The 25,224-nt window shown below is 42.1% G+C and overlaps 2 pseudogenes; both read left to right on the forward strand.

Moving 5' to 3' along the window:
• The window catches only part of LOC131402592 (butyrophilin-like protein 9), a 50,584-nt pseudogene extending 47,825 nt beyond the window's left edge, over positions 1-2,759 (forward strand).
• A 20,174-nt stretch (positions 2,760-22,933) lies between these two features.
• On the forward strand, positions 22,934-24,899 carry LOC131402586 (olfactory receptor 2V2-like; annotated as a pseudogene).
• Positions 24,900-25,224: the final 325 nt, after the last annotated feature.

Below are 25,224 nucleotides of genomic sequence, written 5' to 3' on the forward strand. Positions count from 1 at the left end.
AATCCACTTAGAAAGGCTCACGTTAGGAAGGAGGCAAGACAAGATATCTAAAGGACATCTTAAGACTGGAGCCATGCTCAGCTGAGTCTCCTGGGGACTGAACTGGTCAGAGCTGAGGCTTCATTTCTGTCCTTCAGGGCATCCCAGCCGCATGTATTGGTTCTCTTTGCCCACATGCTGTGTTCTGCTTTGCCCAGCACAACTTCAGCCTGTGTGCAGCCTTGGTATAACCCAGCACTGAAATGCGCCCCCTACCCAATCCCAAATACCCGGGAAAATTCCATGGTGGGCCCAGACCCGCCTGGATCCAAACCAACTGTCATGGTGAGAATGGGGTTATTCAGTTTGCAGGCACCCCTCATGCGTCTTGAGCCTCCTCGAGGTTCCAGAGTTCCTGACTCAGATCTCTGACCTGCTTTTTCTTCTCTGTTTGGTTTCAGAGTGGAGAGCAGCCCAACAATCTGCAGGTAACTGAAGCCAAGGAACTGTGACTTAGACAGAAGGGAGGTGGAAAGATCTGAGATTAGAGGGCCTGTCCAGAGCCAAGTATGGGGCCTGCACACACAGACACACAACATGATACATATTTCTGCGTGTGCACACATTTACACATACACGCATTGCACGCGTGCATGTGATTGCACTCACAGGCTCCCACAGGCACGCATATTGCTTTCTGGGTTTTAGTACACTAGGTTTGTTTCCATCTGGTCGGAAGGCTGCTACCAGGGCCTGTTTGCAGGAAAGAATACAGAGTTTGTGAGGAACCTCTCATCTGACTGAAGGATCCCTGGGGTTCCCATCCATCAGATGGGTGTGTTTTGGGGGATGGGGTGTTGGACTACCTGGCACTGGACTAGATAACCTCAGCAGTCTCTTTCAGTTTTAAAATCCTAATATTGCCATAAAACCGAGGCCCAGAGCTCACGTGGTGATCTCCAGGTCACACAGGGTGGTGGCACCGGCCAGGACTAGAACCAGCCCTGAGCTCCTCCTTGACCAGAACTTGGGGAAGTGAGCCCGCCTCTATCCCCACGAATCTACCTTGTTTGCTATCTCTGCTCTCCATGGCACCTAGTATGGAATTGAAGAACCTTCCTGTCTGGGCAGGAAATAGGATTCCTCTTAACACTTTCAAATGCTGGGGAGTGACTTGCAGGCCAGTTCAGCCCCAGGGGGTGTTTGGGGTAGGGGTGCATGTGAGGATTCCACGGATTGCTCTACCAGGAGAATCAGAGGTTTGCTTGTCAGGGGAGGGGACAGGTGGGGCCCAGAACCGTCCTCTGTGGGCACTAACCCCACGCCTCTGCGCAGTGGACGTGACCCTGGATCCGGCCTCGGCGCATCCCAGCCTGGAGGTCTCTGAGGATGGCAAGAGCGTGTCCTCCCGCGCGGCGGCCCCCGGCCTGGCCGCTGAGCCGGGCGGTCTGCAGCGGTTCTCGGAGCAGACGTGCGTGCTAACCCGTGAGCGCTTCTCTGCTGGCCGCCGCTACTGGGAGGTGCACGTGGGCCGGCGCAGCCGCTGGTTCCTGGGCGCGTGTCTGGCCGCGGGGACGCGCGCGGGGCCGGCGCGCCTGCGTCCGGCCAGCGGCTGCTGGTGATGGGGCTGTGGAACCGCTGCGAGTACTTTGTCCTGGACCCCACCGCGTGGCGCTCACCCTGCGCGTGCCGCCCCGGCGCGCGGGTGTCTTCCTGGACTGCGAGGCGGGGCGGCTCTCCTTCTTCAGTGTGTCCGACAGCTCCCACATCTCACCTTCACAGACAGCTTCTGGGGCTCGCTCTGTGCGTATTTCAGGCCCAGAGGCCACGATGGCGGTGAACACGCGGATCCCCCACCATCTGCCCGTTGCCGGTTAGAGGGATACGCGTCCCCGAAGAGGACGACAGTGGCACGTGGTTACAGCCCTATGAGCCCTCAGACCCCGCCCTGGGGCTGTGGTGAAGCGCGCTCGCGGCCGCAGGGCTGGGTCCTGGGCAGCTTCCTGGACGCCCGGCCAGCGCTTGGCTCTCCCGCTTTGTCTAGAGTGACCTAGTGCACCACCCGAGTGTCCCGCCAAAATGACAGCAAAAGCTAAAGACTTCAGCGCAGCAGGGGGCAGAGGCGCCTGTGCGCATGTCGACGTGTGTGTGTGTGTGTGTCTGTGTGTGTGTGACCTTCTTTAAGAAAAAGAGGCGGTTCCAAGGCTTGTTTGTGTGTATGGTAGGAGTGAACAACAGAGTAAAAATAGATTGATGTTGCCAGGAGCCGGGGTGTTCCTGTGGAAGATGGAGAAGGAAACTGGGATGGGGGGAAAAGGGAGAAACCTGATTGGATTGGATTAGAGGTGTCAGTTAATTTGTATATTTTTTGTATATATTTTCTAGCTCTACAAACATCTAGAAGCAATGTCACTTCTTAAGCAGTGAGTTCATCTAGGGCTCAGATCCTAGTCTTAAATGTCAGTCCCCACTAAAATGAACTTGGAGAAAGCTGATCCCGGGGCTGGGGCAGAGAAAGCACGGTGTGCATCTGGAGCATCTTGTGCCAGAAAGTACAGATGTGCTCATAACTGATGGGGTCTAGCAAGAGGACAGAGAGGCTGGGCTGAAGAGGCTCCAACTCATCAATTGTGGGGCAATCTGAACATTAAAGTAAAGAATGACAAGAATTGCTCAACAAGCAAATAAGAAAATTCACCAAGCGTGCTGAGAGTCAAGTTTCTCTGTCAGAGAAAGGAAATTACAAAAAATACAGACAGGGGAAAGGAGAGAATGAAAGAATAACTTGTGACCTTGTGGTTTTTACTTTATATAGATAGATGGAACACACACGTGATAGATAGCTAGATGATTGATAGGTAGATAGATGGTGCATGATAGATAGATAGATAGATAGGGAGTTGGATATGTGTGCATACAGATGATTCCTAGCTCTAGCTGCTTTGAGAGCTTAGAAACAATACCCCTGTACCAATGAGCACTCCTAGCACCCAGAACTTGGTTTTTAGTATTATTTTCCACTGAAAGGAACCAAGGCTCCTTACAGAAATGAAGGACTCCAGGGCTGGGTCAGAGAAAAGATGGGTGTGATATTCTCATTTATAATAAGAAATATATGTTTAATCTTCAACCTAAGTTCTGGAACAGAGCTCCCAAAACCCTTGGAATTTCCTATGTGATAAGGGTGTCTTTTCATATTCATAACAAGCCCCTTTCAACCACATCCGAGTTTAAATTATGCCATAACTTCTGAAAAGTCCCTAAGGATGGGGCTGGTTGCCAGGGGAAGCAACTATGTGATTAGAGGGTTGTAATTTAGCCCCACTCCCCTCCCCTGGAGGGGTGAGGGGCTGGAGATGGAGTTCAATCTCTGATGGCCAATGATTTAATCAATCATGCCTATGTAATAAGGCCTCCGTAAAACCCAAAAGGAGTGGGTTAGAGGAGCTTCCAGGTTGGTGACCACTTGGAGATGCAGGGAGAGTGGCATTTGGAGAGAGTAGGGAAGCTCTGCACCCCATCCCACATGCCTAGCCCTATGCATCTCTTCCATCTGGCTGTTCCTGAGTTATATGCTTTTATAATAAACCAGTACTCTAGTAAGTAAACTGTTTCTATGAGTTCTGTGAGATGCTCTAGCAAATTAATTGAACCCAAGGAGTGGATTGTGGAAACCTCTGATTTATCGTGCATTGGTCAAAAGCACAGGTAACAACCTGGACTTGCAGTTTTTGTGTGAAGTGGGGGCAATCTTGTAGGACTGAGCCCTTCACCTGTCGGATCTGACACTATCTCTAGGTAGATGGTGTCAGAATTGAGTTAATAGCTTGGTGGTGTTGAAAAGAACATACCGGAATGAGTCTCCAACATCCTCTACCAGAAAGTAAGGAAATGTTCAAGGAATGATGGGGAGATGCCAATTGTACAGAAAAGTCAGCTTTAAAGGACTCCCACTGGCCAAATTTGAACATCAAATAATTAATGGGGGTTACAGATTAAGGAAAATAGGAATCCAAGAGTATCTATATCTACACTGATATACATAAATAAATGAATGAATAAATGAAGGAGAAGAGAAAGCTCTACCCTACAATAGAGGTCTGAAATAGTTCCCCACAAAATACTAATTACTTATTAATTTAGAAGTACAAAACACTTATCAATCAACTTTATAGTGGAGGAGTCTGGCAGACACCATATTAACCAAGTGACGAAAGTTAACATTACCAGATATGACATAAATTTACACTATGTGCCTCCTGATACAATGCGGTGAAAAAAACACAGCAGCATCACTTTTGAGGTATTCCTGCCCCCAACATTCATAAATCGTGAGGAAACATCAGACAAACTGACTGATACTCTTCAAAAATGTCAAGGTCATAGAAAATAAAGGCAAGGTTAAGGAATTATTTCAGATTGAAGGAGACGAAAGAGTAAACACAACAGGTGATGGTAAACACAACAGGTGACCCTGGGTGGGACCTTGGACCTATAGAAGACATTATTTGGAGAAAAAGAGACATTTTAAAAAATGGCTGTGGATCAGATAGTAATATTGGACAAATGTTAACTTCCTGATTTTGATGTAGGAGAATGCCCTTGTTTTAAGAAAATACACTCTTCAGGAGTAATGGGCTGGCCCGGTGGTGCAATGGTTAAGTGCGCACGCTCCGCTTCGGTGGCCCGAGGTTTGCAGGTTAGGATCCTGGGCGCCCACTGGCGCACTGCTTGTCAAGCCATGCTGTGTTGGCGTCCCATATAAAGTGGAGGAGGATGGGCACAGATGTTAGCCCGGGGCAATCTTCCTCAGCAAAAACAGGAGGATTGGCAACAGATGTTATCTCAGGACTGCTCTTCCTCACACACACACACAAAAAGTATTAAGGAGTAATGGGACCTGATGTTTGTAACTTATTCTCAAATGGTTCATTCCAAAATATAGTAATATATAAAGAGAATGATAAAGGAATGCGGTGGTGTCTGGAAAATGTTTAATAACTGGCTGTCTGGGGGAAAAAGTCTGTAGCATTTGCTGATTTCCATGGTGTAAGTAGTCCCACCGTGGCTGACCTCTGGCTGCCAATGTGACATTGCTAGTGGAGTTGGAAGGAGATGCACATGGTTGGCTCTCGGAAGACACCAGCTCCCGCACAGGACTCGTTTTATACAATTCCAAACAGGGCATTGGGCCATCTATTGTGATTTGTTTCTCTAACAAATCAAATAAATGCATTTTTGAACTTAGGAAAGTATGCTTGGCCACCTGTTATGATAAAATTATAGCCTTATTAACATATTGTGTATGATATTCAGAAAAATGAAGTTTCATTTTCTGTAATGATTTGCATTAGTTTGCAAATATTTTGGGATCCTACTCACAAATGTTTTTGTGATAACATTAAAGATATGTTCCTTGACTGTATGCGACCATTATCTATTCCTTTGAGATCATTTTTGTGCATTAAATAAGAAAAGCAGGGGCTGGCCCCAGGGCTTAGCAGTTAAGTGCGCGTGCTCCGCTACTGGCGGCCCCGGTTCGGATCCCGGGCGCACACCGACTCACCGCTTGTCCGGCCATGCTGAGGTGGCGTCCCACATACAACAACTAGCAGGATGTACAACTACGACATACAACTATCTACTGGGGCTTTGCGGTGGGGGGAAGGAGGAGGATTGGCAATAGATGTTAGCTCAGAACTGGTCTTCCTCAGCAAAAAGAGGAGGATTGGCATGGATGTTAGCTCAGGGCTGATCTTCCTCACAAAAAAAAAAAAAAAGAAGAAGAAAGAAAGGAAAAGAAAAAGAGAAAAGAAAACGTATAGCTGATACAAAAGGCAACATTAAATCATTTTTAAATGACCAGTAGCTCCATCAGCACATTTTAAATGATGGGACGCCTGGCCTTAAATTGGAAGGGATCTTAGACATTCAGCTACATGTTTTGTGAGCCACAAAGACTGTGCTGGAGGCCATTCAGGTGGGCAGAACATTCAGAGTAGACACCCATCTCCTTCCAGCCCATGTCCCATGACCCTTTTGCAAGTTTCTAAAAACAGGGCATGATATATTTAGTCCTCCCTACTGTTCACATTTTCCATGCCGTTATCCCTCAAGACTGGGAACCGGTGAACCCAGCACTTATGGGTGGATCCCAGTCCAGTGAACAAACACACCTGTGACGAGTCTGCTTGTGAGGCTTCTCCTGCTTGAGGCAGCCTGGGGACACTAACTCACAAAGGCTGAGAGAGGACCTCAACCTCCACTGCAGGTGCAAGTCAAGTCATCATTGGCCACACAGGAATCTTACATGAGAAGACAAACATTCCCATGAATTAGGCACTCCCACACATTTTTGCCAGGCTTCTAAATTGGTGCAGCCATATTGAGGTCAATTTTGGTAATGTCAACCAATTTATAAATGTGAACATTCCTGACCCAACAGTTCCACATCCCGGAATCTGTTCTACAGAAATATTCACACCAGTACCTAAAGTTACTGAGGCTGCTCACTGCAGCAGTGTAAGGTTGGAAACCACCTACATGCTACTAGGAAACCAGATAAATAAAGTATGGGGTACTGTGGCACTGTAAATTTTTGTGGTGTACATAAATTTTTACAGGGATCATGTATTGCTTTTGTAATTAAGAAAGTAAGTCAATGCTTCTTTTCTTTCTGCCTCATGTCGATGGGAAACAATCACAAAAAAAATCTTTTTAAAATGTACAGTTGAAACCTTCTGATTTAACAGTCTTCCTACGAAGTAGTGACATGACATGTTTTTATGTCTTTTAGCGTTTTCACATCACTACCTTTGCTTGCCTCTGTGGCATCCTTCTTTCTTGTCCCTCAGTAGCATCTTGGGCAGGGCCCACAGTGTTCATATAAATTTAATTGTTAAATGATCTGTCCAGTTTGCAAACACTGAACTCACATCCAGTTCTGACCCCTGACAGGTTGGGGGCCTGCAATGGGGAGGGATTGTTCTGCCTCCAGAAACCTCTCCTTCCTCCCTCTGACAGGCTCTTGCTGTTCCCTCAGCACCAGAGGCAAGAGAGAGAGATGAGGGAAACATCGTGCAGCCACAGCCTCCTCTGGGTCCTCCCCATTCCTCAGTTCCTGCAGGTTTGGCTGAACCCCTAACATCTGCTCTGCCTTTTCATTCCAGGACACCCCAATGCTCCTGTGATGCTGGACCTGTCACCGAGCAGACAGCGTGCTTAGAAAGGATGCAGCAGGGCCGGCTCCGTGGCTTAGCGGTTAAGTGCGCGCGCTCTGATGCTGGCGGCCCGGGTTTGGATCCCGGGCACGCCCCAAGGCACCACTTCTCCGTCCAACCCGAGACCGAGTCCCACGTACAGCAACTAGAAGAATGTGAACCTATGACATACAACTATCTACTGGGGCTTTGGGGGGAAAAAAATGAATAAATAAAATCTTTAAAAAAAAAAAAGAAAGGATGCAGCAAAATGGCTCAATATGGCCAGCTTTCCAGATGTTCTTTGACCCACAGGAAACTCACACCTTGTTGTGTGTGCCTTGTTGGGGGGCTGGGCAGATTCTCTCCAAGGGCTAAACCCCCAGTTTTCCTTTGGGCAGATCAACAGTCTTATCAAATAAGATGCCAAGCTCTTCTTGCAGGTATCCCCCAAAGTTACCTAATGTTCTTTTAGGGTTGGCTTAGGGGAGTGGCAGTACCCCCCTCCTCTCCGTGGAGGGCAGGAACTTGCCTCTCATGAGCATTACATTCCCAAGGCCTGGGAGACCCCCACATCCACCCCATCTACAGTTTTCTTCCCACCCCGCCCCCATTCGTCAAAGGAAATCCGCTCCTCTTTTAGCCACTTATTTCACACATTTATTTCTTTTATTTATAGCTTATGGTCAATGCAAATTAATTCTATAAAATGAGAAAGCATGAAGAATCAAAACATAATTATGCAAATTAAAAATAGATATTCAACACAAAAAATACAAGTATAAAAGCAGGTTCTTTCATGCACACACAGCAGCGCGAGATTCACCAGCTGTTTCAAAGGACAGCAATGCTTGCTTTTTGTCTTGAAGACCATGGCCTACCAGTTTCTAACGTCAAAAAACTGACTGATACATAGTGTTCCAAATGTAACCATTTTGATTCTTAAAGGTTAAAGTATTTTCAAAAATTATTTAAAAGAATTATTGCAAACTTAATGATGCTGGTGTTCTCCCAGCATTCCTCCAGCATGGGCATCTCTGGTTTGGCATCTGTGGCCCTGGGCCCAGCCTTCGCCCTACTCCCAACACTCCACTTGCTTCCTTCCTGGGCTCTTCCACTAGCAGCTCTGGACTGACTTCAGGCCATGTCGTGTCTGGTGGTGATGCCTACTTCCAAAGTCCTGGCCTGGAACTCAGTCCTGGAACCCCCCCCACGCTGATAAGACTTGGGGGACTCTTCTTCCAGCCACCGGACCCCTGTGTACTGGCTGCCACAGTCCACATGAGGCCAAGGAACTCTTACAGTCTTCCTCTTTCCCAGCAACAATTTGGAGAAGACTTTGTAGACCAAGGTCCAAAACCATGTCATTTCTGGGGCTCTGTGTATCTCTCACTGCTGCTGCCTCCCTGGGATGCTCTCCAAACCTCCCTTGCAGGGTGGATTTATAGAAGAACAGTCAGCGAGAGCCCTAGGACTGGGAAACAGAGAAGCAGCAGGTGACCTGGGCAGGATGGGGGTGCTGGGCGGAGTCTTTGCTCAGCCTGGAGCTGGTTTTGGCAAGATAAGCCCCACACAAGCTGGGGCCCAGCTGTCATCTGCCTTCTAGTAACCTGGAAGCTTACAACCTCATTGTGGGGCCAGGTACTGACCACGATTTCAACTGTCACCTTCTTGCTGGACAAGTTGCTTTCAGTAGGTCAAAGAAGCAAGAGAAGAGACCAATAGCATGAAAAAAATCAAGTCAATGCAAGGAAATGGGTCATTTAAGTGGAATTAGGTCTCTTTGTTGGCAGCATGAGAGAGAACCTCAGGCACAGTAGAAAGGTAACCTAGACTTCAGGTTTCTGCTCTGCAACATGAAAAGCTTAGACGCATCACTCCCATCCTTACAACAGAAAACAACCGAATAAACTAAAAAACAATATCTCCTCTTAGATCTGTCAGAGAATTGAGGTCACAGGGCAGACAACTACCCTGAACACTGGAGAGAGGTGGATACAGAGAATCACAGGTTACCAGGAGCAGAGCAAAGTGGAGAAGTCCGCTGGTGGACCCAGTACCAGCAGGAACACAAACTGTAGTTTTTCAACTGCTGGAGGCAGATTGTGGACTAGCTGGAGAGTTCCAAACTCCAGGGGACCCCTACACTTTCTTGAGTTTTACCTTCAGGAGCCTCACTGAGTTCTCACTGTGAAGACTGGAGGAAAATCCCCTCCTGCTATGAGCAGGGACAGAGGAAACGCCACCATTTTGAAATATGTTGGAGCACCCTGTTCTTCCTCCAGTTCTCTGTAACAAAGACCAGCACTCAAGGGAAACTATTTCCTCTGACCTGGGGAAGAGCGATTAGCCAACTCCAGCCGCCTCTAGCCTTCCTGTCATATGTAAGGCAGGAAAAAAGCTGAGAATCATTTGTGAAGGTCATATCTCAGGGGCACTGGCCCATAAGAAGACTGAGACCTAATCATAGAACCATAGGCCACTCCCCCTCCCAACACCTCACCACACAGCAACAGGACCCCCGCACAATAACAGCAGATTGCAGTTGAAAAGACTGCAAGGCTCAAACTCTATTTATGAAGGACTTTCTGGGGTAGATAAAAACAAGGACACGAGAGGAACCTGAGCTCTCAGAGAGCTATAGCCACAGCAAACACAGTGTAACTCCTAGCCAGGTCAACATAAATCATCACACTTAATCACAGCCAGTTTACCTTGGTTCCTAATACATAATGTGTTATGTCCAGTTTTCAACCAAAATTACAAGGCATGCTAAAAGGCAAGGAAAAACAGTGTGAAGGGAAAAAGAAAGCAGCAGAACCAAATTCAAATATGGCAATGATTTTGGAATGATTAGACAGGGAATTTAAAATAACTATGATTAATAGGCTAAGGTTTCTAAAGGAAAAAGTGGACAACATTGCAACAACAATGGATAATATAAGAGAGAGATTGAAACTCTAAGAAAGAATCAAAAAGAAATACTAGGAAACAAAAAGAAATACTAGAAATCAAAAACACTTTAACAGAAATGCAGAATGCCTTTGCTAGGCTGACCAGTAGACTGGATATGGCTGAGGAAAAAATCTCTGAGCTTCAGGATATGTCAATAGAAACTTCCCAAACTGAAATACAAAGAGAAAAAAGTGAAAACAAAACAAAACAGAATAGAACATTCAAGAACTGTAGGACAATTACAAAAGATACAATATATACATAATAAGAATACCAAAAGGAAGAGAAAGAGAGAAAGGAACAGAAAAAATATTTAAAGTTATAATGACTAAGAATTTCCCCACATTAATAACAGAGAGCAAACCATAAATCCAGGAAGCTTAGAGAACACTAAGCAAGATAAAAAACTAAAAATCTACACCTAGGCATACCATATTCAAATTGTAGAAAACAAAGACAAAAAGAAAAATCTTGAAAGAAGGCAGAGGATAAAAACACCTTACCTATAGAAGAACAATGATAAGAATTTCATCAGAATTCCGTGCAAGCAAGAATTGAATGAAGTGAAATATTTAAAGTGTTGAAAGAAAAAAAATCGTCAACCTAAAATTCTGTATCCAGTGCAATTATCTAGTACAAGATAAGAAAAAAGAAATAAAAGGCATACAGAGGGCCGGCCCCATGGCTTAGCGGTTAAGTTCGCGCGCTCCGCTGCTGGCGGCCCGGGTTCGGATCCCGGGTGTGTAATGACTCACCGCTTCTCCGGCCATGCTGAGGCCGTGTCCCACATACAGCAACTAGAAGGACATGCAGCTATGACATACAACTATCTACTGTGGCTTTGGGGGAAAAATAAATAAAATTATTTAAAAAAAAGGCATACAGATTGAGAAGGAAGACATAAAAATGTTCGTGTTCACAGATGACATGTTTATCTGTGTAGAAAATCCCAAAGAATTGACGAAAACTCCTGGAACTAAGAAGTGATTATAGTAAGGTTACAGGATACAAGGTGAACATACACAAGCCTATTGCTTTCCTATATACCAGCAATGAACAATTGGGATTTGAAACTAAAAACAACACAGTACCATTTACATTAGCACCGCACAAAATGAAGTACTTAGGAATAAATCTAACAAAATAGGTACAAGATCTATATGAAGAAATCTGAAGAAAGAAATCAAAGAAATTCTCAATAAATGGAGAGATATTCCATGTCCATGGATAGGAAGACTCAATATTGTTAAAATGTCAGTTCTTCCTACTTTGATCTATAGATTCAATGCAATCCCAATCAAAATCCCACCGAGTTATTTTTGCGAATATCAACAAAACTAATTCTAAGTTTACCTGGAAAAGAGGCAAAAGACTCAGAATAGCCAACACAGTATTGAAGAAGAAGAAAGTTGGAGGACTGACACTACCTGACTTCAAGACTTACTATAAAGCTACAGTAATCAAGACAGCATGGTATTGGCAAAGAAATAGACAAACAGATCAATGGTAAAAAATAAAGAGGCTAGGAGAGTGACGTCAGCATCATGGCGGAGTGAGTTTTCCCGTGAACTCTTCCCCCGATAAGATACAACAAAAGGAACAGTCACAGACCAACAATGGAATCCCAGACAGTGAAAAGCTAGATCAGAAAGATCCACACTACCGCACATCTGAGAGTGGAACGTGCTGGGCCCCCGGAGGAAGTGGGGAGAGAGGACTCAGAAGAGTCACAGGGCTACCATCAACATCTGAGCACCCCAGAGAGCGGATAATGAGGGGCAAATGAGAAGCCTCGCACACCAGGGACCCAGAGGGCAAAAGAGAGAGCCACCCCCTCCCCACAAACTGGAACCTGCAGCTCAGCTGACCAGACCAGACCAAGCGATCCGCGGCAAACTAGACCAAGCGATCTGACCCACGGATCTCAGCAGAAAAACCGAGGCAGAGTGCAGGGGGCTTAGATTACACAGCCTTTTACCACCACACAGTGGTGGCAGGTGGAAATTGCAACCAGAGATTTCCAGGATGAGGAAAAACAAAGCCAACACAGGACCCACAGTGCAAAGATATATGAAATCACCAGACCAGAAGGAAAATGACAAGCACCCAGAAACCAACCCTGAAGACATAGAAATCCATAATCTAAACGACAGAGATTTCAAAATAGCTATCATAAAAACACTCAACGAAATACGAGACAACACAGACAAACAATTCAATGAGATTAGGAGTTTTTTCACAAAAGAGATTGAAATCATAAAGAAAAACCAATCAGTGCTGATGGAGATGAAGAACACAATGGAGTAGATAAAGGAGAATCTGGAATCTTTAAAGAACAGAGCTGACAATATGGAGGAAAGAATTAGCATTTTAGAGGATAGGAATACAGATATGGTCCAGATGGAAGAGGAGAGAGAACTAAGACTAAAAAGAAATGAAGAAAGTCTCCGAGAAATATCTGACTCTATTAGGAAATGTAACATAAGAATTATAGGTATTTCTGAGGGAGAAGAGAGGGAAAGAGGGACAGAGAGCCTATTCAAGGAAATAATAGCTGAGAATTTCCCAAATCTGGGGAAGGAGCAGGAAATACCAGTAAGCGAAGCCAACAGGTCACCTAAATATATTAATAGACAAAGGCCCTCTCCACAACACCTAGTGGTAAGCCTAGCCAGAGTCAATGACAAAGAAACAATATTAAGGGCAGCTAGACAAAAACAAAAAATAATGTACAAAGGAACTCCCATCAGGCTCTCAGCGGATTTCTCAACAGAAACTTTACAGGCTAGGAGAGACTGGAATGATATATTCAAAATACTGAAAGACAAAAACGTTCAGCCAAGAATACTCTATCCAGAAAAAATATCCTTCAAATATGATGGAGAAATAGTAACTCTCTCAGATAAACAAAAGCTAAGGGAGTTCATGGCCATGAGACACCCACTACAAGAAATACTCAAGAAGGCCCTCAGGTCTGAAAAAAAGAAGAGAAAGGGAATACAAAGCTTGGAGCAAGGAGAAAAATAGGTAGACAAACTCAGAAAAATAGTAGATCTTTACTGGAATAGGTTAGCAACCATTTAAATACTAAAATCAAAGTCAAAGGAAGGAATTCACCAAAAATAAATTTAACCTCATCACTGTAAACACACAGCCACAACACAAGATAAAATAAGGTATAACAAGAACGACTTAGAAGGGGAAGAGGAAAGGGATTGAATTGACTTAGTATAAGGAAATAGGAGGCCATCAGATAATGGAATATCTCATACACAAGATTTTTTACACAAACCTCAAGGTAACCATTAAACAAATAATGAAAACAAAATCACATATGATAAACAAAGAGAAAACCAGAAGAGTCATAAGACAGAACAACCAAACTGAATCGGCAGTTCGAAACAAATGGGACAAGAAACAAAGGAAACACAAAAGAACCAGAAAATAAGTGACAAAACAGCAACATTAAGCCCTCATATATCAATAATTACCCTAAATGTAAATGGATTGAACTCTCCAATCAAAAGATACAGAGTGGCAGGATGGATTAAAAAGCAAGACCCAACAATATGCTGCCTCCAGGAAACACATCTCAGAACTAAAGCCAAGCACAGGCTCAGAGTGAAAGGACGGAAGACGATACTTCAAGCTAATGGCAAACAAAAGAAAGCAGGTGTTGCCATACTCATATCAGACAAAGTAGACTTCAAGATAAAACAGGTTAAGAGAGACAAAGAAGGGAAATATATAATAATAAAAGGGACACTCCACCAAGAAGACATATCACTTATAAATATATATGCACCCAACATAGGAGCACCAATATACATAAAGTAACTATTAACAAACCTAAAAGGAGACATTAACAACAACACAATAATAGTTGGGGATCTTAATACCCCACTTACATCAATGGATAGATCATCCAGACAAAAAGTCAATAAAGAAATAGTAGACTTAAATGAAAAAGTGGATGAGATGGACCTAGTAGACATATACAGAGCACTCCATCCAAAAACAGCTGACTACACGTTCTTCTCAAGTGTGCATGGAACATTCTCAAGGATAGACCATATGTTGGGAAACAAAGCAAGCCTCAATGAATTTAAGAAGATTGAAATCATAACAAGCATCTTTTCAGACCATGATGCTATGAAACTGGAAATGAACCATGAATAAAAACTGGGAACGTGACAAAAATGTGGAGATTAAACAACATGCTACTGAAAAACCAATGGATCATTGATGAAATTAAAGGAGAAATCAAAAACTATCTGGAAACAATCAAAAATGAAAATATGCCATACCAAAACATATGGGATGCAGCAAAAGCGGTCCTGAGAGGGAAACTCATAGTGATACAAGCCCACCTTAACAAACAAGAAAAATCCCAAATAGGCAACCTTAAATTACACCTAACAGAACTAGAAAAAGAAGAACAAACAAAGCCCAAAGTCAGCAGAAGGAGAGAAATAATAAAAATCAGAGCAGAAATAAATGAAATTGAGACCAAAAAAACAGTAGAAAGGATTAATGAAACAAATAGTTGGTTCTTTGAGAAGATAAACAAAATCAACAAACCTTTAGGCAGGCTTACTAAGAAAAAAGAGGAAAGGCTCAAGTAAATAAAATTAGAAATGAAAGAGGGGAAATTACAATGGATACCACGGAAATACAGAGGATTGTAAGAGAATACTATGAGAAATTATATGCAAACAAATTGAACAATCTAGAAGAAATGGATAAATTCTTAGACTCATACAACCCCCCAAAACTAAACCAAGAAGAAATGGAGAATCTGAATAGACCAATCACAAGTAAAGAGATTGAAATAGTAATCAAAAACCTCCCGTGTGTGTGGTGATGTGTTGTAATTAGTATTTTGGTGGTGAACATGATGTAGTCCATGCAGAAATAGAAGTACAATGATGTACACCTGAAATTTTTACAATGTTATAAACCAATGTTACTGCAATAAACAAAAAATTAAAAAAAAAAAAAAGAAATAGAAAAAAAAAAAACCTCCCAAAAAATAAAAATCCAGGACCAGATGGCTTCTCTGGTGAATTTTATCAAACATTCAAAGAAGATTTGATACCCATCCTTCTCAAACTATTCCAAAAAATAGAGGAAGATGGAACACTTCCTAAATCATTCTATGAGGCCAACATCACCCTGATACCAAAACCAGACAAAGACAATACAAAGAAAGAAAATTACAGGCCAATATCGCTGATGAACATAGATGCAAAAATCTTCAACAAAATATCGGCAAACCGAATACAGCAATACATTAGAAAGATCATACACCACGATCAAGTGGGATTTATACCAGGGACGCAGGGATGGTTCAACATCTGCAAATCAATCAATGTGATACATCACATCAACAAAACAAAGAATAAAAACCACACGGTCATCTCTATAGACGCAGAGAAGGCATTTGACAAGATACAACATCCTTTTATGATAAAAACTCTCAACAAAATGGGTATAGAAGGAAAGTACCTCAACATAATAAAGGATATTTATGACAAACCCACAGCCAACATCATACTCAATGTGGAAAGACTGAAAGCCATTCCTCTGAGAACAGGAACGAGGCAGGGCTGCCCACTCTCACCACTCCTGTTCAACATAGTACTGGAGGTTTTGGCCAGAGCAATTAGGCAAGAAAAAGGAATAAAAGGAATCCAAATAAGCAACGAAGAAGTGAAACTCTCACTATTTGCAGATGACTTGATTTTATATATAGAAAACCCTAAATAATCCGTTAGAAAACTACTAGAAATAATCAACAACTACAGCAAAGTCACAGAGTACGAAATCAATCTACAAAAATCAGTTACATTTCTGTATGCTAATAATGAACTAACAGAAAGAGAGCTCAAAAAGATAATACCATTTACAATTGCATCACAAAGAATAAAATACCTAGGAATTAATCTTACCAAGGAGGTGAAGGACCTATACAATGAGAACTACAAGACATTACTGAAAGAAATCCATGATGACATAAAGAAATGGAAAGATATCCCATGCACGTGGATTGGAAGAATAAACATAGTTAAAATGTCTATATTACCTAAAGCAATCTACAGATTCAGTGCAATCCCAATCAGAATCCCAATGACATTCTTCACAGAAATAGAAAAAGAAATACTAAAATTTATATGGGGCAACAAAAGACCCCGAATAGCTAAAGCAATCCTAAGAAAAAAGAACAAAGCAGGAGGCATCACAATCCCTGACTTCAAAACATACTACAAAGCAATAGTAATCAAAACAGCATGGTACTGGTACAAAAACAGACACACCCATCAATGGAACAGAATTGAAAGCCCAGAAATAAAACCACACATATATGGACAGCTAATTTTCGACAAAGGTTCTAAGAAAATACAATGGAGAAAGGAAAATCTCTTCAATAAATGGTGTTAGGAAAACTGGACAGCCACATGCAAAAGAATGAAAGTGGACCATCTACTATCGCCATTCACAAAAATTAACTCAAAATGGATCAAAGACCTGAAGGTGAGACCTGAAACAATAAAACTCATAGAAGAAAATATAGGCAACACACTACTTGACATTGGTCATAAAGGAATCTTTTCGGATGAAATGCCTACCCAGACTATGGAAACTAAAGAAAAAATAAGCAAGTGGGACTTTATCAGATTAAAGAGCTTCTACAAGATAAACGAATCCAGAATCAAGATGAACAGACAACCCACCAGCTGGGAGAGAATATTTGCAAAACATACATCTGACAAGGGGTTGATCTCCACAATATATAAAGAACTCACACAACTGAACAACCAAAAGCAAACAACCCAATCAAAAAATGGGCAGAGGAAATGAACAGACACTTCTCCAAAGAAGATATACAGATGACCAATAGGCACATGAAAAGATGTTCAACATCACTAATCATCAGGGAAATGCAAATCAAAGCAACACTAAGATATCACCTCACGCCTGTTAGAATGGCTATAATCACCAAGACAAAAAACAAGTGCTGTAGAGGATATGGAGAAACAGGAACCCTCATACACAGCTGGTGGGAATGCCAACTGGTGCAGCCTCTATGGAAAACGGTATGGAGATTCCTCAAAGAATTAAAAATAGAGATGCCCTATGACCCAGCCATCCCATTACTGGGAATCTATCCAATGAACCTGAAATCAACAATCCAAAGAGGCTTATGCAATAAAATGAAGAATAAAAATCACATGATCATCTCACTAGATGCAGAGAAAGCATTTGACAAGATACAGCATCCATTTATGATAAAAACTCTGAATAAAATGGGTATAGAAGGAAAGTACCTCAACATAATAAAGACCATATATGAGAAACCCACAGCTAATATCATCCTCAATGGTGAAAAACTGAAAGCTATCCCTCTAAGAACAGGAACCAGACAAGGATGCCCACTGTCACCACTCTTATGTAACATAGTACTGGAAGTCCTAGCCAGAGCAATCAGGCAAGAGAAAGAAATAAAACGGATCCAAATTGGAAAGGAAGAAGTGAAACTGTCACTATTTACATATGACATGATTTTATATATAGAAAACCCTAAAGAATCCACCAGAAAACTTTTAGAAGTAATAAACAAATATGGTAAATTTGCAGGATACAAAATCAACGTACAAAAATCAGTTGCATTTTTATACACTAGTAACGAAGTAGAAGAAAGAGAAATTAAGAATACCATCCCGTTTACAATTGCAACAAAAAGAATAAAATACCTAAGAATAAACTTAACCAAAGAGGTGAAAGAGCTGTACACAGAAAACTATAAAACATTGCTGAAAGAAATTGAAGAAGACACAAAGAAATGGAAAGATATTCCGTGCTCTTGAATTGGAAGAATTAACATAGTTAAGATGTCCATACTTCCTAAAGCCATCTATAGATTCAATGCAATCCCTATCAAAGTTCCAACAACATTTTTCACAGAAATAGAACAAAGAATCCTAAAATTTATTTGGAACAAAAAAAGACCCCCAATAAGTAAAGGAATCCTGAGAAAAAAGAACAAAGCTGGAGGTATCACACTCCCTGATTTCAAAATATACTACAAAGCTGTAGCAACCAAAACAGCATGGTACTGGCACAAAAACAGACACAGATTAACGGAATAGAATCCAAAGCCCAGAAATAAACCCACACATCTATGGACAGCTAATCTTTGACAAAGGAGCCAAGAACATACAATGGAGAAAAGAAAGTGTCTTCAACAAATGGTGTTGGAAAAACTGGACAGCCACATGCAAAAAAATGAAAGTAGACCCTTACCTTACAACATACACAAAAATTAAGTCAAAATGGATTAAAGACTTGAATGTAAGACCTGAAACTATGAAACTTCTAGAAGAAAACATAGGCAGTACGCTCTTCGACATTGGTCTTAGCAACATATTTTCAAGCACCATGTCTGACCGGGCAAGAGAAACAATAGAAAAGTAAACAAATGGGACTAAATCAAACTAAAAAGCTTCTGCACAGCAAAGGAAGCCATCAACAAAACGAAAAGACAACCTAACAATTGGGAGAAGATATTTGCAAACCATATATCTGATAAGGGCTTAATCTCCAAAATGTACAAAGAACTGATGCATCTCAACAACAAAAAAACTAACAACCCAATTAAAAAATGGGCAAAAGACCTGAACAGACATTTCTCCAAAGAAGATATACAGATGGCCAACAGGCACATGAAAAGATGTTCAAAATCATTAACTATCAGGGAAATGCAAATCAAAACTACAATGAGATATCATCTCATGCCCGTCAGAACGGCTATAATTAACAAGACAGGAAACAACATGTGTTGGAGAGGATGTGGAGAGAAGGGAACTCTCATGCACTGCTGGTGGGAGTGCAAACTGGTGCAGCCACTATGGAAACCAGTATGGAGATTCCTCAAAAAATCAAGGATAGAAATATCATATGATCCAGCTATTCCGTTGCTGGGTATTTATCCAAAGAACTTGAAAACACCAATGCGTAAAGATACATGCACCCCTGTGTTCATTGCAGCGTTATTCACAATAGCCAAGACTTGGAAGCAACTTAAGTGCCCATCTACCGATGAATGGATAAAGATGATGTGGTATATATACACAATGGAATACTACTCAGTCATAAAAAAAGACAAAATCATGCCTTTTGTGGCAACATGGATGGACCTTGAGGGTATTATGCTAAGCAAAATGTCAGACAGAGAAAGACAAATACCATATAATTTCACTCATACGTGGAACATAGACAATCACGTAGATAAGGAGAACCTATTCATGGTTACCAGAGGAGAAGGGGGTGGGGTGAGGGTGAAAGAGGTAAAGGGGCACATATGTATGGTGACGAATTAAGAACTAGACTCTTGGTGGTAAACACAATGCAGTCTACCCAGAAACTGAAATATAATGATGATGTACACTTGAAATTTACACAATGTTATAACCAATATGACCTCAATAAAATAATACTAAAAAAGAAAAACTATGAAGGACGAGTAGACTTATCAGATATTAAAATATACATAAAGTGTCTTTAAGTAAAAAAAAAAAAACCAAATAGGTAAGGAAGGAGATTCTATGGTGGTCCTAGCTAAAAGTAAAGCTGTTTCTTGGTTGTATGCAATCAAGTTTTACCCGATCAGAGGACTAGAGGACTTTGGAGGAGGATATGCCACGTGAATGGAACAGCATGAGCAAACCAAAAAGGTCAAACAAAAGCTGTATTTGGCAGCTGCAGGTGTCAGATCATTTGGAATATAGGGCTTGTTTAGAGGGAGTTGGGGATGAAAAGCTGAAAAGGGAGAGCGGGACCACATGGGAACTTCAATCCATTAGAGGTGGACGTGGGCTCAAAGTCTGAGCTGTGAAGGGACCCACAGAGAGGCTCTCAGTACACACTGCAGTACACTGCAGTACGCAAGGAGAGGCACAGTCAGGGCCATTACATGCATGCTGGCAACGGTGATGCTCTGAACACAGTGGTGACACCAAGGATGAAAACAGAGGGCTGGTTGTAAGAAGCAAGAGTCTGTGTTAAGACAAACCAACAGGACCAGGAGAGTGTTTGATTTGGGGTACATGGGGTAGCCAGCATGGATCTTATTGAGCTTGAATGGGGCAATAGGTATCATTTTAAAGAAATAAGATGGGAATAGGAAATATTGTTTTTCTGGGACATGCAGGTAAGAATTAAAGCTTAAATTGTTTTCTGTTTGAGGTGTCAGCAAGAAATGTGATTGCATATATTCCGCAGGCAATTGGAAGTTGGGGTTGGGGCTGAGGCTTGGGAGGGGTGTCTGGGATCCAATGGGGATTTTGGTCTCATTTGGAGAGACAGGAGGACAGAAAGATTCTCTGACTCCTCCACCTCAGCCTCATGGTCATCACCCTGAGATCTTTCCCTGAGTTTCACAGGGCCAGAAATGTAATTGTGATTTTCATCTATGATTACGAATTCCACTTCTACTAACCAACACAAAAGACAGAAACTTAACCATAAATGATCATGTATTCATCTGTGATGTTAAAAGATACACTGAGGCACATTAAAAATTTTAAGAGTTTATTTGAGCAAAAAGCAATTCCAATTGTGCAGCATCAAACTGGAAGTGGTTAGGAGTGCTCCACTGACAGGAACCAAGGGAAAGACTTTTATAGAGAAAAGGCAGAAGAAAAGCAAGGAAGTTATCTGATTGGCTATACTTAAGCATTTGACTTATTGGAAATCCTAGTTGGCTATTTTTGGTTGATTGTCCTTAGGTTTTGATATCTTTGTCTTGAGACATTTACAGGCTTAGGTTTGGGTTTGCTTGGTAGGATGGTAAGGCATTAAAGCCACTCAGCCTATTGGCCTCCTTGTTTAATTAATTTAACAGTGATGAGAGTTATATCCGAAAGGAAACCAGTACTGCCCTTCAGTAAAAGGATCTCTAATGTTTAAGAGTACAGATTATGGATCAGAAGCCTGCTGAGAGAGCTAAGAATTACAGAAAGGGAACTGTAATTTCCTATCTGAGAATTTCTCCAAGATAAGGTAGCTTGCCCTTCTAAAGATATTTTTCCCTCAAACAGCCAGGTATAAAGTATCTGGAACTTACATTCCAAAGGCCCCTTCTCAAGTTTTGGGAAGGGGCCCATACTTACTCACCATGTAACCTTGGACAATCCAGCCAGCTCCTCAGAGCCTCAACTTCCTCATTTGTAAAAGAGGGGCTAATTTAATAATCACTGTACCTTCATTGCAGGATCACTATGAGGTCAAATGAGGAATAGGTATGAGCACTGTGCGATGCAAAAGTCAAACATTATTTTTACTGATTGTGTATTGCCTGTCACTAGACCAGGCAGATGAGAAACAGACTGACAAACTCAAAATCTTTGATTCTTTGTTTTCTAGGCAACTTGCATGGCACCACCTTTCTTACATGACAAGATCACTTGTTAAAATTATCTGAGTCCCATTTATTTATATCAGCAATCAGGGTATGAGACTAGAACATGAAAGGCTGTGCAGACAGCCTCTAAGATGGTCCCATTGGTCCCCTTTTCCTGGTATTCATGCCCTCGTGGGCTCCCTTCCCAGTGAGCATGGGCTGGATTTAGTGACTCACTTCTAAAGACTAGAATTCAGCAGAGCTCACAGAGTGTCACTTCCAATTCCAGGTTATAAGACCACAGCTTCTGTGTGGGGTGCTTTTGCTCTCCCTCTCTCTTCCATCACTCACCCTGGGAGAAGTCAACTACCATGCTGTGAGGGGCCTTTGAAGAGGGCCTGAGGTCTGCCAACAGCCGCACGAGTGATCTTGGAGTGGAGCCTCCTCCAGTCCAGCCCTGAGAGGACTATCATCTGGCCAACAGCTGACGGTAACCTCCTGAGAGACATAACACCAGAGGCAAACAACTAAGCTGCACCCACATTCCTGATGCACAGAAACTGAGATAACAAATGTTCCCTGTTTTATTCCAAGCTGCTAAATTTTGGAGCTATTTGTTCCACAGCAGTAGATAGCTCATACAAACTTAAGGAAAAAATATTCACTGCTGTGCTACCTTCAGAACCATGAAAATGCCTGATAGTTCAGCCCTGGATGGATAATGAGACAAGTGAAATTAGAAGGAGGCTGATGAGAGAGAAGAGAGAGAATCCTATAAAAACCGTAAAGGCCTTAGACAGTGAAAACAAGGTTCACTGGGTGAGTGTGAGGACAACAATAAAAGAGTTGTGCCTAAATAATGGCAGTGTTTTCCACTCAGTTGTTTATAATTATTTATTCTGTTATTTGCCTTGGGTTCAGATACTGCAACTATCATATCATCAAGGGAGTTTTATCTTTTTTAATATGCATGACTTTTATTCCTCGATTTAGCTTTGTCCGTCTAAAATCAGGCCATGCCTCCTGTTCCATTCCATAGTAACATATTTAGAAAAAATTCTTGACCAAAGATCAAGGAAAATCCCTTTTCAGTGACACGTTCCAAATAAATTGATTGAAACTTTTATAAGGCAGTGAGTAAAAGGTTCAGAAAGCCAGGTGCAAGTTTTCAGTCAGAAGGTTTTTATAAAGAAGGCTCTTTGATTTCTACTAAAAGTAACTTTGTAAGTAGGTATTAACTGTACTTGATTCCAGCCCACTTATACTGAAGCCTTGATCCTGGAGTTATTTAAAAGTCTCAGCACAATTAAAGACCTCACTGTTCTTAAGAGGTTTGGGAACCAAGTCACTGTTGCTCCCCATTGGATTGTGACTTTTTGTCAACCCAATATTGACAACAATGGCATCCAACTGCAGCTCTTCCTTCTCATGTGGGGCACTAGAGAGCACTTCCATAATTGATATTACAAACATAACAAAGTGGCCAGCATGATAAACTCTCAGCACATACAGAAAGATATACAGACTAAAGAGAAAACTATGCTTGATTCCCTTCCCTTTCTGTAACACATAAATTATCTCATGGGAATGAAATGGCCTAAGCCCTCTTAGAGATAGTTTACCAAGTCCATGTGGTCTCAGACAGTAGACTCTGTATCATACAGTAAAGCCAAGACTTTGCCTGCTAAAGGGGATTGTCCAAAGGTCCCATGACACATAAAATAACTCAGTTTCTACTCATCTAGATAAGGATACACACCAGTCCAGATATGTGGTCCAATTCCATGAGCTGGGAGAACTCCTATTGCTGTGTCATAGGGATATGAAGGAGTGTCCTCTTCGATGTCCCAAAGCTTTTGTTGCTGAGGCCTCATGAGTTACAAACAAAACAGCTAGCTGAAGATGTGGAATGCAGAGGTTAAAGAAATGTCAGTCCAACCAATATTTTTTGTCCATGTTCACAGGTTACCGGAAACATCAACTGAGCCACGGAGACGTGGTTGAACCAATCATCCACAGATGACTTTGTCCCATTGGGCATCTTTTCCCACAGTCCAACTGACCTTGTACTTTTCTCAGCAATCATGATAGTCTTCACAGTGGCCCTCTGTGGGAATGTCCTCCTCATCTTCCTAATCTACACAGATGCTTGACTTCATACACCCATGTACTTCTTCCTCAGTTCTTCCTCATGGACCTCATGTTGGTCTGTACCAATGCGCCAAAGATGGCAGTCAACTTCCTGTCTGGCAGGAAGTCCATCTCCTTTGTGGGTTGTGGTATACAAATTGGCTTCTTTGTCTGTCTCGTGGGATCGGAGGGGCTCTTGCTGGGACTCATGGCTTATGATCGCTGTGTGGCCATTAGCCACCCACTTCACTATCCCATCCTCATGAGTCAGAGAATCTGTTTGGGATTGTTGGGAGCTCCTGGGCCTTTGGGATAATAGACAGTTTGATCCAGATTGTAGTAGTAATAACCTTTCCCTACTGTGGTTTGAGGGAGGTGGACCACTTCTTTTGTGAGATGCTATCTTTGTTGAAGCTGGCCTGTATAGACACATCCCTTTTTGAGAATGTGATATTTTCTTGCTGTGTCTTCATGCTGTTCCTTCCCTTCTCCATCATCTTGGTCTCCTATGCTCGCATCCTGAGGGCTTTTTTCCAGATGCACTCTGCTCAGGATGGTGAAAAGGCTCTGGCCACCTGTACCTCCCACCTGACAGCTGTCTCCCTCTTCTATGGGGCAGCGATGTTCATCTACCTGAGGCCTAGGCGCTACCGGGCCCCCAGCCATGACAAGGTGGTCTCTATCTTCTACACGGACCTTACTCCTATGCTCAATCCTCTCATTTATAGCTTGAGGAACCGGGAGGTGATGGGGACCCCGAGGAAGGGGCTGGACCATTGCAGGGTTGGCAGGCAGGCCTGAAGTTCCAGAGCATCCTGTGCCTGGTGCTGCCACCTCCTGGCTATGTGATGTTGGGTAAATAATCTACTTTATGTGAGTTTCAGTTTCCTCATTAATAATGAGGATTATGACACCCAAGGCTTGCAGAGGTCTTTTTAAACCCTAAAGCAGTACTCTATAGCTCTGATGAAAAACCAGCTTTTTCCCCTCAGTCTTTTTTGGACTAATTCTTTTGTAAAATACATTAAAATGGAATACAGGACTTTGTGAACTCAAGATCTGTGCAGAAGTAACGCATTGGGATTGCTATTACTTATTATTCAAAATGGGAACTACATCTGCTATCAGAGGATGCCCTGAGCTTAACTTCTTAATTCTTATTGCTAACGTCAATTCCTACATGCTTGGAGATTAATAAATACATTTGTAAACAACCCATGATTAATGAGTAAACTACGATGGAAATTAGAATGTATTTCCAATTAAAAATACTATTCCTCAAATCTTTTGGGGTGGAATTAAAACTATCCTTAGAGAGAAATGTATAATCCTAGATTATATATATTTATATATAATTGTGTATAATATAGAAAAGTTGAATTTCTAAGTTCTAAGCATTCATCACAAGCTAGAAAAAGAGCAGAAAATTAAACACAAAGAAAATAGACGACACAAAATGATAAATATTAGAAGAAGGCTTCACAAACTAAAAGACAAACATCGAAAGGATAAATAAAACTAAATTAGATTCTAATAAATGACAAATATACTCAATAAAAT

This window comes from Diceros bicornis, unplaced genomic scaffold, assembly GCF_020826845.1.
Source record: "Diceros bicornis minor isolate mBicDic1 unplaced genomic scaffold, mDicBic1.mat.cur scaffold_161_ctg1, whole genome shotgun sequence".
NCBI classification, from domain to species: domain Eukaryota; kingdom Metazoa; phylum Chordata; class Mammalia; order Perissodactyla; family Rhinocerotidae; genus Diceros; species Diceros bicornis.